Below are 14,053 nucleotides of genomic sequence, written 5' to 3' on the forward strand. Positions count from 1 at the left end.
CCACAGCCTGGGAACCCTACCTCTGGGACACCGGTAGCCAGGACCCCTCAGACTCTGGGAGCCCGTCCCCGTGCCTGGGGTTTCTCCAGGAAGCCAACCCAAGGAAGGCCAGAGTGAGCACACCCACCCCCGCTCAGGCCAGCAGAGCCTCTCCCCAGCCCCTGCCCCGGCCCCGGCCCTCTCCAGCCCCAGGCCCTCTCCTCTCCTCTCTCAGTAGGTGGCTTCTCTGCCCCCACAGCTGCTCTCTTCCTCTTCCTGGGGCACCCTAAGTTTGAGGGCATCCTTGTTTGATCTTGCCCTGTTGGCGTGGAGAGAGGTAGGTGTCTGTTTGCCGTGGCCTTTGGGTGTGTCATGGAAGGGCTGAGAACTTACTGAGGCTTCCCCTTGTCACTGTCACCTCTCCTCTCCTGGGGGGTGGGGTCACCTCCCACCATGCAGGTCTGTGTCTGGCTGCTCCTGCCCCGGAAGAGCAGCTTGACTAAGCCCGGCCTTGAGGCCCCCAAAGCCCCCAGATGGCCTATTCCGGCACCTCTCCCTGGCTCTGGTGACTCTGGTGGCTTTGGGACAAGCCCTTCCTCCCGGTGTTCCTGTCCCTGCTGCTCACACCTGTAACCCTGCTGCCTCCCTTCACCTCCATCCATTATTTGGGACCCCTGCTGAGGCGAGCTGGCTCCACCCCTAAGTAACTGTGGGATCAGCACACTTCTCACCCTGGACTTCCACCTTCTCTCAAATCCTAACCTGCTGCGGTCTAATTCCCTGTGGCTACCAGCTGTCCATGGAGAATGCCACCCGGCTTAACGCCCCCTTCTCACTGCACTTAGGAAGACGGCAACATCCTAATCAGATGGGCCTGCTGGCCTTCCAGAATCATCCCCACACACAAGCTCAGAGCGCTTTCAGGTGACAGGACCCCAGCCCCTTCCATCCTCAGGACCTTTGCACATGCTTCTACCTCTGGGAGGAGTGTCCCTGTTGCCCCTCTTCACCTGCTTGAGCCTCCTTCCTCAGGTCCTCTCCTACATGCTCTTTATTCCTTGACTTCCCCTCCCACCCCACCCTCGTGGCCCCCTTCTGCGGAGCACCTTGTCCTGAGCTAGCAAGACACACAGTACTTCCCTCTTGAAGCACGCAGGTCACCTGCAAGCATTTCATTGGTTTCTGTCATTGTTTGCGTCAACCTCACCGCCAGTCATGGTGGCCTTGATGGACGCTGCTCTGCTCACCACCGCAGCTGCTGGCCCCAGGGCGGGGCTGGCCCTGGTGGACACTCAGGGACCACTCACTGACCAACGACAGGAGGTGTTTGCTGAGTGGCAGCTTGGCAGAGAAAGCTCCCATCAGTGAGAAAACGAAAGCAAACAGGCTTGGGTCTAGAGAGGGTTTGTCAAGGGTTTGTCTCTCAGGAGGGCCGCCTTCCACAGAAGGGGCCGCTTTTGCAGTCCTGTGTTTTGACCTGCTGAGGTTTCCCACTGAGGATGGGAAGTGTTCACATAAAGAGAGTTTCCATGCCAAAAGTACACACTCCCCCCAGAAGGGCCATGTACCCACAAAACAAACCTGCCAGCTCTGGGCATGTCAGACTGGCCGTTCCCTACAGTGAAGCTGAGGTGAGGGTTTGGAGCGCCCACCCCGAAGCTCCACAGCTGGGTTCAAGTCCAGCTCTTCTGGACTTCCCTGGTGGCGCAGTGGTTAAGAATCTGCCTGCCAATGCAGGGGACACGGGTTCGAGCCCTGGTCCGGGAAGATCCCACATGCCGTGGAGCAACTAAGCCCGTGTGCCACAGCTACTGAGCCTGCGCTCTAGAGCCCGTGCACCACAACTACTGAGCCCACGCGCCTAGAGCCTGTGCTCCACAACAAGAGAAGCCACCGCAATGAGAAGCCCACGTACCGCAACGAAGAGTAGTCCCCGCTCGCCGCAACTAGAGAAAAGCCCATGCGCAGCAACAAAGACCCAATGCAGGGCTTCCCTGGTGGCGCAGTGGTTGAGAATCTGCCTGCCAATGCAGAGCACACGGGTTCGAGCCCTGGTCTGGGAAGATCCCACATGCTGTGGAGCAACTAGGCCCGTGAGCCACAACTACTGAGCCTGCGCGTCTGGAGCCTGTGCTCCGCAACAAGAGAGGCCGCGATAGTGAGAGGCCCACGCACCGCGATGAAGAGTGGCCCCCGCTTGCCACAACTGGAGAAAGCCCTCGCACAGAAACGAAGACCCAACACAGCCATAAATAAATAAAATTAAACTTTAAAAAAAACAAAGACCCAATGCAGCCAAAAACGAATTAATTAATTAATTTTAAAAAATCAATTGACTGTATATGTGGGGTCTATTTCTAAAAAAAAAACAAAAAAACAAAAAGTCCAGCTCTTCCTGTTAGAATCGGGGAACCCAGACGTGGGCCCTCCTCTCAGCTTCCTATCAACAGAACAAGTCTGCTAGAACATTCTCCTAAAGTTGTTTCCAGGACTACATGAGGCCCCAGGGAAGATGTCTAGCATGCCGGGGTGAGCCTTATCCAGATGCAGGGACATGAAAATTCCATGTGTGGCTCAGTCGGTAGCTCCCTCAGCGTGTCTGGTCCCTCCAGAACCCCAGGAGCAGGAAAGGCCGTCTCCATTTAGCAGATGAGGGAACAGAACCTTAAAGGTGGCCTTTTTACCTTTTTTTTTAAATGTAAAGTTATACTGGTCTCCCCTCAAAAAATGCGTGGACTTAATACTTTCAATTATCCTTGCGTACACTCCTGCCACTTTTTATCGAGGTATATAATTCACACAACACAAAGTTCACCACTTTTTTTTTAAGAAGAAAGTAACATTTTTTTTAAACACTATTTAGTTGGTAGCACTGTGTCTTAGTTGTGGCAGGTGGGCTCCTTAGTTGTGGCATATGAGATCTAGTTCCCCGACCAAGGATCGAACCCAGGCCTCCTGCATTGGGAGCGCAGAGTCTTAACCACCGCGTCACCAGGGAAGTCCCCAAAATTCACCATTTTAACATGGGCAATTCGGTAGTTTTTAGTATATTAACAAGGTTGTGCGACCAGCCAGCACCATCATCTAATATTAGAACTTTTCATCGCCCCAAAGAGAAGTTGGCACCCACTAGCAGTCACGCCCATTCCCCTCTCCCCAGCCTCTGGCAACCACTCACCTACTTTCTGTGTCTATGGATTTGCCTATTCCGACAGTTCACATAAATCAGCGGTCCCCAACCTTTTTGGCACCAGGGACTGGTTTCATGGAAGACAATTTTTCCATGGACAGGGGTGGGGGGAATGGTTCAGGCGGTAATGCAAACGATGGGGAGCGATGGGGAGCATCGGATGAAGCTTCACTCGCCTGCCCGCGGCTCACCTCCTGCTGTGCAGCCCGGTTCCTAACAGGCCGTGGACCACTGGTGGTCCACAGCCTGGGGACCCCTGGCATAAATGGAATCATACAATGTGTGATCTCATTTGTCTGGCTTCTTTCACTTAGCATAATGTCTTCAGAGTTCAACCATATTGTAGCACATGTCAGTACTTCATTCTTTTACGGACAAATAATATTCTATTGTTTGCATATACCACATTTTGTTTATCCATTAATCAGTTGATGGACATTTGGTGGACTATTATGAATAATGGTGCTGTGAACATTTGTGCACAAGTTTTTGCGTGGATGTAAGTTTTCGATTCTCTTCGTATATACCTAGGAGTGGAATTGCTGGGTCAAATGGTAACTCTAACTTTCTTAAGGAACCACCAGATGGTTCCAAAGTGGCTGCACCAGTTTACATTCCCACCACCAGTGTATAAGGGTTCCAATTTCTCCTCATCCTTGCCAACCTTTTGTTATTTTCTGTTTTTTGTTTATTGCTTTTTTTTTAAATAGCCATCAAAAAGAGTGTGAAGTGGTATCTCATTGAGGTTTTGATTTGCATTTCCCTGATGACTGATGATATTGGGCAACTTTTCATGTGCTCATTGGCCATTCATGTCTCTTCTTTGGAGAAATGTTTATTCAAGTATTTTGCCTTTTTTTTTTTTTTTTTTTTGGACGTACCGTGCGGCATGTGGGATCTTAGTTCCCCGACCAGGGATTGAACCCACGCCACTTGCAATGGAAGCATGAAGTCTTAACCAGTGAACTGCCAGGGAAGTCCCTTTTTCCCCTTTTTTTTAAAAAAAAAATTGTACCTAATATGATTGTTGATTAATTTTTTTATTTTTGTTTTATTTTAAAATTTTATTTCTTTATTTTCGGCTGCGTTGGGTCTTCGTTGCTGCGTGCGAGCTTTCTCTAGTTGCGGCCAGGGGCTACTCTTCGTTGTTGTGTGCAGGCTTCTCATTGCAGTGGCTTCTCTTGTTGTGGAGCACAGGCTCTAGGCATGCGGGCTTCAGTAGTTGTGGCACATGGGCTCAGTAGTTGTGACGCACGGGCTTAGTTGCTGTGCGGAATGTGGGATCTTCCCAGACCAGGGCTTGAACCCGTGTCCCCTGCACTGGCAGGCGGATTCTTAACCACTGTGACACCAGGGAAGTCCCTAATTACAGTTTTGAAAAATATATGGGTGTGTATTAGAGGGGGCAGGACAGGAGAGATCTTACTGCTAACGGTGCTATCTTTTGTATGATGTCATTGTGTGTCCTTATCTCCTTTTAGTCAACTCTATCTTCTGAAGTTTATGCTCTGAACATATTTTATGTTGCAGTAAGAAAAAAAGCATTTTGAGCCCAAATCACACCCTTGACAAGGAACTACGCCAGTGAGCCTATGGATGTGGGCCTGGCATGCGGCCTTCCCTAGCATATTTCTCTCCGTCCCTGAGCAGAGCAGGGCGGGCAGCAGGGATCAGCGGACAGTGATGGGATTCCAAGGGCCAGGTCTAGGGACTGAGCCTGCCCTTTCTTCTGGGGATTGATTGCAGCTGCCCGGGTCTCGCTCAGCTTCACACAGTGGTCGTGGCTCTAAGGACCGCGTGACACCCACAGACCAAGGCTGGGCAGTCCCCTGCCTCCTCACCTTTCCCGGGTCCCCACGCCTCGCAGGGCTCCTGCAGGTATCGCGCTGCAGAAGGCGTGGACGCCGAGAAGGGAGAGGGCAAGACCGTGTGCGCATTCACAAGAGAGGCCCCTCAGAGAGCCGCCCTGCACTCTGGGCCTGACAGAGCCCTCCCCACTCAGTGAGAAAACGAATCAATGGGCCATGAGTGGGCAGTTCAGCGGGCTCTCTACTCTGACCGTGGCATCCTGCCTCTCTGGTAACAGCACGCCCATCCTCACGGGAATGGCGGTGGTAGTACTTTTGAAAACACCATCACTTAGCAAAGTACCAAACTGGTAGTCAAACCTGGGGCGGGGCGGGGCGGGGCGGGGTGGGTGGGGGCTTTTGCTCACCCGTGAAATCCCAAAGCCTGGGAACCAAGGGTCTAGAACGGCACTATCCAACCTAAAGAAATGGGATTCACCCCACATATGGAATTTTAAGCTTTCTAACAGCCACAATACATTTTAATCATATTTTATTTAACGCAATTTATTGAAAATATTATTATTTCAACAGGGATCCAATATAAAATTATCAACATCACATTTTACTTTTGGGGGTACTGTCTTTGACACCCAGGGTGTGTTTGCCACTGGCTGCACACCTCACTTTGGACTCGCCCCGCTGCAAGTGCTCAGAGCCCTGTGGCTGGTGGCGCACAGCACAGCCCGAGAGTTCTGGAGGCCCGCAGGCACTCGCAAGCCATTCAAGAGCAACCAGTGAACGGACCAGGGAACCCAGAGCCAGGTTGCCGGGCCGCAGATCCCGTCCGGGAAGGAGCGAGGTGCAGCCGGCGGCCACCAGGGGGCGCGGGCGCTCTGCCGGCTGCCCGGTTTCTCGCCTTTCTGCTCAACCCTCACTGGATTCTACAGTGCAGCTCTGGCCCGGGCTGGGGAGCTCTTATGCAAATACCCCGGTGGCATCTCCACCCGAAGAAAAACTCCCAGACATCTGGAGGTGGCCTGCCCCCTCTGAACTCCCCTTCTTAAAGTTGAGGACCCTTCCAGAAGGCCACTCTCAGCAGGTGGTGGGCAGGTATTCATAACCTAACAGAAGGCCATGCTCAGTGGGAGGCCAAATGGGATGAATGAATGATTCTCACCAAAGGCTCTGGTGGGATGAATGGATGATTCTCATCAAAGGCACTGATGGAATGAATGATTTCCACATCTGCCGTTAAGCCCAATCTCAGTATTTGAGCACAAGTGCAGAAATGGCCCGAAGGCAGGCTCAGACACTAGTTCTGACATTTCTAAAGCACTCTGACACACACCTCATTTGATCTTCACAACTAACCTTAAAGTGAATGCCCTCATTTCTCAACTGAGGGAAATGGGGATCTGTCTGCCTGCGGAGCCTGGGGAGACAGGAAGGGAGATGAGCCACCCCGCTGAGACCACCCGGCCTGCCTCAATCCACTTTCCACCACGTGCTCTCAGTAGATCTGAACCCACGGTGTAACACAGTAAAAGTAAGTATTTGGTGTATACTTTCTGTCCCAGCATGGAGCTCCTAAGACCCTTGGAATTGCCTGAGTGCTGGGAGTGTCTATTGTTATTCACTTCGCCTCAGGATGGGCGGCTGGTCGCCAGAAAGACCTGGAACTATCATCTCCCACCTGGGGGCACGGGGCTGGAGCTGGAGTTCAGTCTGTGGCAGTGACTTCATCGCTGAGGCCCACGTAATGAAATGTCCATAGTGCCCTTGCACAGTGAGGTGCAGGCTTCCGGGCTGGTGAACACTCCCACGTGCTGGGAGGGTGGTGCACTCTGCCACCCCACCCAGAGGCTCCAAACCTCCCTTATGTTCTTCTTCATACGGCTGTTCATTTACTTCCTTTACAACTGCAAGTACAGTGCTTTCCTAGTTCTGTGAGTCATTCCAGCAATGTGTGGAACATGAAAGGAAGGGTTGTAGGAGCCCCTGAATTTGTAGTCAGCTGGGCAGAAGTGTGGGCAGCCTGCAGCAACTGCTTTCGGGGTGTGGGTAGCCTTGTGGGACTGAGCCCTCCACCTGTGGGGTCTGTGCTCACTCGGGAGGTTAATGTGAGAAATGAATTGAATCCTTTGACACCCACCTGGTGTCGGAGAATTGGTTGATGTCAGAAAAAAACAAACACAGGGCCTGGTGAAAACAGCTGCTTGGCTGTAGTTCAGCCTCTGAGAGGTGCCGAGGCCCTGGGATCACTAAGGGAATCCTAGCACTGCTGAACAAGAGCCCTGCAGGGACTGGAGATGCGTCTCGTCTGGCAGGCCCCGCAGAGGTGTTCGTGGTTGGCGGGGGGTTACTCTCTGGTGGGGTGGGACTTTCAGCTGGTCACCAGGTCCTATTCAGACCACATCAGGAGGGTCATTGTGCCACAAAGCAACTCTCTCATGACTCAGAGCTCAAGATTGTGAGAAGTCTTCCTTCCTACTGAGCTGAAATCAGCCTTTCTTGGGCTAATGCACACCTCACCCAACACAGAAGCCCCTTTCTGTTTGTCCTTCCATGTCTGGGACTACCTTGGCCGGTCATCCTCTCCACCCTCCCACCCCTACCCAGCTCCAAATTTGGGCCAAAACTCCTAACCTAGTTCCTTCAAAGTTCTAGGCCCTTCTCCAGCCTCATCAAGCTCCTTCAAGGGTTTACCTATCACTAAACCATTGAAAACATGGCCTTGGGGCTCTGTCCAACCAACACATACACGTGGTCTCACCAGCACAGCTCATGGGCTCTTATCTCTCTTTCTTTTTCCTCTTTTTATAAAATATTTTTTAACTATGGTAAAATACAAATAACATAAAACTTACCATTTTGACCATTTTTAAGTACACAGTTCAGTGGCGTTAAATACACTCACGTTGTTGTGCAGCCATCACCGCCATTCATCTCTAGAACTTTTTCATCTTACCAAACTGAAACTCTACCCATTAAACACTAATTTCCCATCCCTCCTCCCCCAGCCCCTGGCACCCACCATCCTACTTTTCATCTCTATGAGTCTGACTTCTCTAGGGACCCCATGTAAGTGGAAACACTCAGTATTTGTCCTTACTTATACTCGTAACTGGCTTATTTCACTCAGCACAATATCTTCACATTTCATCCACGTTGTAGAATATAGCAAAATTTCCTTTCTTTTTTAAGGCTGAATAATATCCCATTGCGTGTATATACCACATTTTGTTTATCCATTCATCTGTCGATGGACACTTGGGTTGGTTCTACCTCTTGGCTATTGTGAATAATGATGCTATGAACACAGGTGTGCAAATATCTCTGCGCGACCTTGCGTTCAATTCTTTTGGGGATATACCTAGAAGTGGAACTGTTGGGTCATATGGTAACTCTATGGTTTAGTTGTCTGAGGAACTACCAGATTGTTTTCCACAAGGGCTGCACCATTTTACATTCCCACCATCAAGAACAGGGTTCCAATTTCTCCACATCCTGCCAACACTTATTTTCCTTCCTTTTTTTTTGGTAATAACCATCCTAATGAGTGTGAAGTGGTATCTCTTTGTGGCTTTGTTTTGCATTTCCCTAATGATTAGTGATTTTGAGCATCTTTTCATGTGCTTATTGGCCATTTATATATATTTTTTCTTTGGCGAAACATCTATTCTTCAAGTCCTTTGAGCATTTTTATTATTTATTTATTTATTTATTATTTTTGGCCGCACCATGCAGCTTGCGGGATCTTAGTTCCCCCACCAGGGACTGAACCCGGGCCATGGCAGTGAAAGCGCTGAGTCCTAACCACTGGACCGCCAGGGAACTCTTTGCATATTTTTAAATTGGGTTGGCTTGAGGTTTTTGTTGTTGAATGTTAGTTCTTTATATTTTCTGGATATTCATCGCTTATTGATACATGATTTGCAAATATTTTCTTCCATTCTGTGAGTTGTCTTTTCACTCTCTTGATAGTATCCTTTGGTGCACAGAAGTTTTTAACTTTAACGAAGGCCAACCGATTTATTTTTTCTTTTGTGTGCAGGCTCTTATCTGTCTGAGTTTGCTCTGCTCACTCTGCCCCCAGGGATGGAGCCAAGGCCCAGCTCACTTCTTTAGCAGAACATCGCCGGACTGAGCACGGGCCACTCTGAACCCCCCTCCGATGAGCTGCTGTCAAGCTAGCTTCTCCAGTCTTGCCCTCTGCAAAGGGTCCTTCTATTATTAGTATTTGCAGAGTAGATATATTGGGAACAAACTATGGAAATTTTAAATAACAGGCAAAGTCACCCACCACGCCTGAATTCAATGAAATAAAATCGTCCGTGTTCTGTGCTGCCTTCAAGCCTTATCAGTGTTCATAGATGAACTCTGGCAACCATTGTGAGGGTGCAGACGAACCACACACAGAGGTCTTTTCCAATCCTGATTTTATTTTCTCCCATTAGCCGTTCCTGCTGGTTTAGTTCACCTGCACATTTTATAGTAGTGTTTCATTTAAGCCCTGGCTGCAGCAGGCGGCCTACAGCTCAGATGGTGGGTCCCAGGCCAGTGACTGTTGTCTTCCTAACCCAAAAAGGTGGCCCTGGCAACTTGTCCTTTTCTCCCTTTCAATGACCCTCTCCTTCACGAAGAATTGTGCACTCTGAAGGCTACCTGGCTACTAACTTCTCGCAGTCATTCCTTCAGCAAACATTTATTAAGAAACTGCTCTGTGTCAAACATCGTGCTTTGGCACAAGAATGTCAAAATGAAGAGCAGACCCCTGCCGCAGAAGGTCAGCAGTACATGGAGGACAGACACTGGCCAGACTGTAGGGGACAAACCCAATTACGGCGGCTCCAGGACAGAGGTGGGCTGGAGACCAAGGGGCAGGCCATGCTGGGTGAGGACATGGAGAAGTGGGGCTCTCGTGAGTAGGGAGCTCTGGAGGTTCAGTCCCAGAGGGGCTCTCGTTGGGGCATCTCTGGTCCAAGATTCCTCCCCAACACGGCCAAGGCTGGGGGAGGTGCGCTGAAGGGAAGGCCAACCCTCCCTCCCACTGGAGCGTCCTGAAGTTGCTGCTGTGAGCCCCACGCAGTCATGCTCAAGGCTGCCCGCGGCCTGGCTCCAAGACTCCTGCAGGTGCAGCCCTGGCTTTTCGGAGGAACCTGGTTGAAAATCTCTTTGGTGAGCCTCGTTTCTCATCCCCGAAACCCCAGGGGCGGGTCTCACCCTTGATGAGAATTCCCAGGTGGGAGAAGGAGCAGTGACCCTGCGTGGGAGCTTGGGAGGCTGCTGGACGGTCAAATCAGAGGTGAGTTAGGACAGGTGTAGGCCGGGGAGGCCCCTACCCACCACCGCACCTGTGAAAGCCAATGGCAGAAGCTCCAGGCTAGTGGGAGGCTGCTGTGTGGCCTCTGCAGCCAGTGGAGTCCCTGCCCCAGGGGGCATGGGCTCAGAACTGCACTGAGCTCCCAGACTTACAGCTGCTGCTAAGCTGAACCCTGCCCCCCAAACCCCCATGTTGATGCCCTAACCCCCAGTACCTCAGAACACAACAGTATTTGGAGAGAGGGTCTCCAAAGTGGTGATTAAGGTAAAATGAGGTCATGTGGGTGGACCCTAATTCAATAAGACCTGTGTCTTTATAAGAAGAGGAGATGGGGCTTCCCTGGTGGCGCAGTGGTTAAGAATCCGCCTGCCAATGCAGGGAACACGGGTTCGAGCCCTGGTCCGGGAAGACCCCACATGCCGCGGAGCAACTAAGCCCATGAGCCGCAACTACTTAGCCTGTGCTCTGGAGCCCGTGCGCCACAACTACTGAAACCCACGTGCCACAACTACTGAAGCCCGTGCACCTAGAGCCTGTGCTCTGCAACAAGAGAAGCCACTGCAATGAGAAGCCTGCACACCGCAACGAAGAGTAGCCCCGCTCGCCACAACTAGAGGAAGCCCGCGTGCAGCAAGGAAGACCCAACGCAGCCAAAAATAAATAAATTTAAAAAAAAAAAAGAAGAGGAGATGAGGACACAGATACGCACAGAGGGATGACCATGGGAGGACACAGGGAGAGGACTTCCATCTACACGCCAAGGAGAGAGGCCTCGGGAGAAACCAGCCCTGCCGACACTTTGATCTTGGACTTCCAGCCTTAAGAATTCTGAGGGAATTAAAGGTCTGTTGTTTAAACCCCCCGCCCCCAGTCTGTGGTATCCATGACGGCGGCCGGAGCTGCCTAGTACACGGCCGCCCTCTGTTCCCTGCAGCCTCCGCCTTCCCCGGCATGCGTGTGTGGACGTGTCTCTTCTTTGCCTCTTTCCAGCTTGTGATGGAGGCTGTGCCTCAGCCCACTTGCACCGGGGTTGGCGTTCTGCGGACGCACACCCAGCGCCCCACACTCCATTCAAACTGCCTGGCCCGCCCGTGGGCGGCGGCCCCTTCCTTCTGACTTGTGTCCAGTCCCAGCCACTATCCCAGTTTCCCAGAGGCCACTGAAGTTCCTGGGAGCCCTGGCTGGTCCTCAACCACCAGACGTGGGTAACCCAGCCTGGCACATGGACCCCCAAGGTGCGGAGTCCCCCACGGAGGGAGGAGGCAATTCGAGCTCCATCCAGGAGATTAAGAGGAGCGGGCTGGGGGCACTGGAGGATACGCCCTGGCCACAGAGTGTGGGACACGGGGCACTGGTGAGCCAATGTCACAGACTCTTGGTCCTGCATGTACTTCAATCTTCTTAAGTTTTCCCATTTGAAGTTATTAGTTTCCAGTCTCTTAAAATCCATATTTAGAGGAAAACAATAAAACAAATTGTGGGGAAGCAGTTTCAGAAATCTACACTGTGAGCCACCGATGTGGAGGAAACCGATTTGGAAACGCATACGTCCGAGTGCCACCTCTGACGCAGTGGGCCAGCCCTGCAGATTTCCCAAGTAAAAATAACTATTCACAGGAGCATTGCTTATAACAAACACGAAACTGGAAACAACCTAGAGCCCCAATCACAGGACACTTAATTCTACCGGCTCATTTAAATTGGTGATCACTAAGATAACAATAAAAATATGGCGACACGTTCAAGCCATGTAAAAGTAATGTAAAGTGCGGGGAGGGGGAGGAGAAACTATTTCATTTTCAATATACTATATATAACTACACACAGTAATTACAACATAAAAATAGATACGCAAGTTGATAGAAACTAGAAGGGAACCAGAAAAAATGAAAACGGAGGGAATTGGTAGGATTATGTATGACATTTTTTCATTTTAAACTTCCTTTAATATTTTAGTAAAGTTTTAATAAATGATACTTTATAAATATTTCTATCTCCTGAACTAAAGCTTGTGTTAAACGAAGAAGCAACTCAATCCGAGGACAAGAAAGGGGATGGCTCATTGCTTAACCCACTAGGCAGGCAGGAAAACACGAATTGTTTGGAAAGAGAGAGAGTTATAACCCGCTCCCTGGACCTGAAGTTTACCCTTCTGTACTCTGAAAACAGGAGGACCCAGACTTTGGAAATAGAAGCATAGTCAAGGCTCTGACCCACGGCTCTGACTCTCAGTGTCGGGTTCCGTTGCAGGGTAATTTCAGCTAGAGCCGGTGACTTGGAGGCAGATGGTGTGGCTGAGACTCCAACCGTGGGGACAGCCGGGGCCGGGGCTGGTCTCAGCCACACGGAGTCCAGGATGCAGGCAAGATGGCCAGCTAGAGCTGCCCGTATGGAGAGCGAGTGAGAGAACCCAAAGGAGACAGAAGGTCGAGGGCTGTGGTGAGGACATGACCCGTTGGAAAGCAGTGAGAGCTCAGAGTCCCTCAACACTCAAGGGCAAGGCGTGAGGGACCGCTGGGACCCCAAAGGGGTGGCAGTGGGCGGTGAGCAGGGCAGGAGCACAAATAATTGTGTTAAAAACATATACAGAACTCCTAGCCCAATAGAAACGTGGACAAAAGCCATGAATAGGCATTTCACCAATGAGGAAACGCCTACAGCCAAGAAGCACACACAGAGATGCCCGGCCTCCTTGTTAATCAGGGAAACATAAACCAAGGCGGTAAAAAAGAAGAGTTTTTCACCCATTTCATGACAAAAGTGAAGAATCTGACAATGCCAAGGTCTGGAGAGGCTGTGAACCAGAGGCCTCTTAAGCACGGCCGAGGAGAGTGAAACCAGTGTAACAACTTGGGAAAACCATCTGGCTTTTCCTTATGAACTTGGACATTCACGTGTCTGACAGCTCACGAAATCGCCCCTGGGTATATACCCAAGACAAAGCCCCGCACATCTACCCCAGGAAACAAGTGCCAGAGAGTCCCCTAGGCTGTTTGTGACAGCAGCCATGACCCTGATGCCCACCAGCAGAAGACGGAACAGGGTGAGGGCATTTCCCCACGACAGAATATTATACAGCAGTGAACGTGAATCAACTCCAGCTAAACAAACAAACCCAAAAAAGTGTGTGAATCTTCATAACATAATGTGGAGTGAAAAAGATCAAGTCCAGGAGGCTATTTATGTGATGGCTAATTTTATGTGCCAACTTGGCCAGGGCACAGTACCCAGATATTTGGTCAAATACCAGTCTAAATGCTGTGATGGTATTATTTAGGTGAGATTAACGTTTAAATCAGTCAACTTTGAATAAAGCAGATTACCATCCATAATCTGGGTGGGCCTCATCCAATCAGTTGAAGGCCTTAAGAAAAAAGACTGGATTCCCTTGAGTAAGGGGGAATTCTGCCTCCAGATGACCTCTGGACTCAAGCTCTTCCCTGGCTCTCCAGCCCGCTGCCTGCCCTACAGATTTCAGACTTGCTGGCCTCACAGTAGCGTAAGCCAATTCCTTAAAATCTCTCTCTCTCTCTCTTCCTCTCTCTCTCCATGTATATATATAATTGGCTCTTGAACAACATGGATCCACTTATACACAGATTTTTGTTAATAGTAAATACTACAGTACTACACTGTCTGTGATCTGTGGAACCCATGGATACAGAGGGCAGACTAAGTTATACTTGGATTTTCAACTATGGGGAGGCTTGGCACCCCTAACCCCCTTGTCTTTAGGGATATATATATCCTTTTGGTTCTGTTTATCTTGAG

General features: G+C 50.4%; 1 long non-coding RNA gene across 1 annotated transcript; it reads left to right on the forward strand.

Moving 5' to 3' along the window:
* The first annotated feature begins 1,037 nt into the window (after nucleotides 1-1,037).
* Nucleotides 1,038-10,948, forward strand: LOC309665382. Its single transcript, XR_014266375.1, has 2 exons — nucleotides 1,038-6,505; nucleotides 9,014-10,948. It is a non-coding gene; the product is annotated as an uncharacterized lncRNA (long non-coding RNA).
* Nucleotides 10,949-14,053: the final 3,105 nt, after the last annotated feature.

This window comes from Balaenoptera physalus (assembly GCF_965194825.1).
Source record: "Balaenoptera physalus genome assembly, chromosome: 8".
In the NCBI taxonomy this organism is placed as follows: domain Eukaryota; kingdom Metazoa; phylum Chordata; class Mammalia; order Artiodactyla; family Balaenopteridae; genus Balaenoptera; species Balaenoptera physalus.